Raw genomic sequence first — 4,472 nt, 5'->3', positions numbered from 1 at the left:
TTTGCTAAAGGCAGCGAGGGGGGGAGCTCATGGATGCCAATAAAAGTCAGATATAACAAGTCTTATGGAGAAATGATCCGATTCTCAGTTGGATTTACTGAGCTCAGTAAACGTTTCCTGGATGAGTTTTCTGGTCTCAGTCTGTAGTTTCAGTCTTATTCCATACAGCATGGATGTTCATTTGTAACTGATGTCCCAATAGAGTTTAAAACAGACATAAGAAGCAGGGTCTATGCTTGTAGGGGGGTAGGAATTGACAGCTCATTTCTCAATGAGTCCGTTTTGTTAGTTTTGTCCACGTTTCCTTCCTACATAACATCGTTTTTAGCGATAATAATTGCTTGAATATTTGAATAATTGCATCAAACGAAGATGGGTCAAGGAAAACAGAAATAGTTTTAATTAAGGGCGCATATCCTTAAGCGCAGGTTGCTGGCTGGTGGTGTCAGAGTTTCAGAGGTTGAAGCTACATGCTTCGTGTTAGTGTGGAGAATTGTGTTGATGCGTGTCAGGCGACATGCGAGGTGGTCGGTAGTGAAGGACAATCCGCGAGCTCTAGTGACGTCGTAAAGGCATAGAAAAGTGTTAAATGAGTAGCAGAGATTGGTGGTTTTGTCCAGGGTTCTGTTGTGTTATTCTGTTGCTCTTCTGCGCTTCTTTCGGTGGATACAGTAAGTTGGCTTTTTTTTCTGGCTTTTTTTTTTGTTTCTTTTAAGGGTTTCCCTCCACCTTGTCCGTGCCCGTGGTCTCTCCGACTCTGCTCTGCTCGATTACATAAGTCGCAATCCGCAGCTCCAAATCTCGTGCTTCTCTCCTCTCTAATGACACTGAATTCGCCGCCTGTGTTGCTCTCTGCGTCTCTCCATTGCTCCTGGGTGCGGTGCGATGCACGTGCGCTACCTGCCGCGGTGCGCGCGGTTTCTTCCTCTTAATGCACAGGCAGTCGACGGGTAGAGTTTTGTTGTTTTCCGCTGGCTTCGCTGCGGGGTTATCACCCGGTATGGTCCGAGTTTCGGCTGTCAGGAGAGACGGGTGTCATTTTTTTTTTTCTTTTTTTGGGTCCCAAACCCTACAGTGCTGGAGCCGTGCCTCCAACTCATAGTTTTCCTTACTGTTGTCGCAGTGTTTCTCTCAGTCTTGTGGTGTTGTTTATTTATTATCTGGAGAATGCACTTAAACAGCAACAAGGATTTAAATTTAGTCTTCCACAAACCGGTACTAATTTATGTATATAAACAAGATGGTTTTATTGAATACTTTGGAAGCTCATTTCTGCCAATGTGACGGGGAAAAAAAGTTTCGTTAGAGCTCGCGGTATGATGAGATAAGGGAAATAGCCTCAGATAGATGATTTGTGGTACTTTTAAGTTTATTTTGGAGACGTTTCTTCAATCTGATGACATGACTCACGAATCTTTATATTTTTGCACTTGGCAGAAATGGGTCCCTTTATGATTTTTAATGGAGATTCAAGTTTCCAAGACTGCCAGCGCAAATGCAGGATGAATTTTTAGAAATGTGTTCTAAAGAGGTACCAAGAATGATGAGCTCGGTGATTTGATAGTCCGAAGGAGCAGTGGCGGTGAGACTAAGAAGAACAAAAAGAATGTCATTTTTTTGGAAAATCGAGAAGAATGATTGACAGCTCATTCTCAATGAGTCCGTTTTTGTAGTTTTTGTCCCCCGTTTCTTTCCTAATAACATCGTTTTTAGCATAATAATTGCTGAAATATTTGCAATAATTGCATCAAACGAAGATGGGTCAGGAAACAGAAAATAGTTTTAATAAAGCAGAATGATCCTTTAAGACTTCTGGCTTTTGTTCAGCAGTTTTCAGAGTTTGAAGCTCATCCTTCGTGTTATTAAATTTTATGCTCAGATGAGTGTCGGGTGTAAAATCTGCTCTCTAGCTACTGTAACATAAAATTAAATGAACAAAATTTTCTTTCCATCGTTTTATTCATTTTCCCTTCTCGGCTTATTTTCCGGTCTTACAGTAAGTTCATCCTCCTCTTCTTCTCCTCTCACCTTCCTCTCTCATTCACACTCTTTCCTCCCTGTCCTCCCCCCTGCTCTCTCACTTACAATAAGTCCATCCGCACCTCCACACATCTCTGCCTTCTCCCTCTCTAATTGACACTAAATTCACCCCCTTGCTCTCTCTCTCTCCATATCTCTGTCGTTCATCCTCCTCCTCCTCCTCTTCCTCCTCTATAATTGCTGACAGTGAAGTTTGTTGTTTTCCCCGCTGGCTCGCCTGCGGGGCTTTCACCCCGGTAGGTCCGACTCTCCCGGGTGCAGAGGAGACCCGGGGGTCAATCTGTCACCTTCACACTGCTGCAGCCGTCCTCCACTCATCCGTCTCTTCCTACATCCCTCTGTCGCAGTGTTTCTCCTCCAGTCTTTGTGTTTTTATTGTATCATCTGGAAGAAATGCACTAAAACAGCAAAAGGATGTTAAATTAGTCTCCACAAACCGGCACTAATTTAGTTAAAAACCACAGAGATTTTATTGAATACTTTGGAAGCTCATTTCTGCCAATGTGACGGGGAAAAAAAGCTTCTCTAAGTCATTATAATAAGTAAATACCTCAAAATAATGACTTTGTGATACTTAGTTGTTATTTTGAGAACGTTTCTCATTATAATGACTCACAGAATCTTTTTATTTTTTGTCACATTGGCAGAAATGGGCTTCCATAGATTTTTAATGGAGATCTCAAAGTTTCCAAAGATGCCACAAATGTCAGGATGAATTTTAGGAAAATGTGTCTAAAACGAGTCACAAGAAATGTATAATATTTATATTCGAAGGAATGGTGCAACCATAAAAAAAAAAAAATGTCATGTTTCACCCAGAGTAAACACAATATATACACAAATATTTAGTATATGAGACACTGTCAGCCAATGTGGATGATCCTATAATGTGACAAAAGGATTATAATAAAAGGAATACAATACTTTAAATATTCAAGAACGTCAAATAAATATCTTATCATAATTATGCATAACAGTATCACCAGATAATTATTGTCCAATACAAGACTTGAGTAAGTGCAATCACTTTAAGAATATATGAAGAATTAACAATGGAGCTTTGGGGGATTTTTTTAATCAACTCTACGAAAACGAATGTCAGAAGTAGGCGACAAAAAGCTAAAGTGAAGTAAGACAGTTTCCAGCAGCCGTCAGAGAATATTCAGTAGCTTTTAGAAAACATTCAGATATATAAATAAACGTTATGATTTTCAATGACACAAGATATATGTTCGTTACCAGATTAAATCTTTATTGCAGTTTCAGATTGAAAAATTAAGAAAAAAATGGAAAACGCATGATGTTGGGATGGATGTTGTCAGAGCAGGTGGGTTTTCTGTTAACTACGATCCCAATCTTTATCTAACCTTAGATAAAGAACCTAGAAACCATCAGAAAAAAAGCTAAGATTAAACATACTCTCCTCTCTGTCCTTCATTCATGTCTCCATCCTTTCATCACCCATCCATCATCGCCATCCCAGCTGTCCCCCAGGTCTCTCCCTCACACCGTGGCGCTTCTGCTTCTACTGAAATTACCTGACAATCTTTTACACTGACGTCGCCTCTCTCACATAATTTACACAACCTGGAATCCATTTCTGTATTAACATGTGTGATGGTCCCTTTGTCCTCTGAGGACACGGCCACTTCAGGTAAAGGTTGTTTGTGTTGGAGTTTCAGTTACAGCTCAAGTCTTGCTGAGACAAATGTCAGCAGGTTTATCGGGTTTATTCCACTTGACATTTTAAGTGATTCGGAATCTTTTCACTGTCTCCTTGGTGTGTTTGTCTCACGGTGACGACTTCAGATTATTGGATGTGATGTTGGACAGCGGGGGAGAAGCAGTTTCACCTCAGTTTGATGTGATGAAACGCTGTATTGAGAACAAATGTGAAAGTCAGCAGTTTTCTGCTGCTGAGTTGAAATGATTGCCCTTGACATTTAAGATCCATTTTTTTTTACTCTCATCTACTTGTAGACAAATAAATTCATAAATAATGGACAGGATCTTTATTATTATCAGAAACATGCCTCTATTTGATTATTTTAGTTTTTATGTAATTTATACTGTTGTATTTGATCATATCTTAGTAAGAAATGTGCCTGTTTTGCGATCTGCTCCTGTTGTAAGTTGCTTCCACCATGTTTAAATGTTTTGATTCATTTAGTTCAGGCCTAATGTCCATTTAAAATAATACTGCATTCGCTCAACCATTACTTCTGATTCTGTTCTTGAAGGACTATTTTATGTAGATCAGTAATTACATTCAAAATAACACGTGGAGTCCCACAAGGCTGCGTTCAACATCTAAACGCTCCCACAAGTGCAAATTACGGATATAATAAAAATATTTAATCCAATCCAATCCAATCCAACTTTATTTGTTAAGCACTTTAAAACAACCAAAGTTGACCAAAGTGCTGTACAGA

This window comes from Morone saxatilis, unplaced genomic scaffold (assembly GCF_004916995.1).
Source record: "Morone saxatilis isolate NCDOM2014 unplaced genomic scaffold, NCSU_SB_2.0 Contig9, whole genome shotgun sequence".
NCBI classification, from domain to species: Eukaryota; Metazoa; Chordata; class Actinopteri; family Moronidae; genus Morone; species Morone saxatilis.
The sequence above is the reverse complement of the archived record's forward strand: the minus strand, read 5'-3'. Positions refer to the sequence as shown.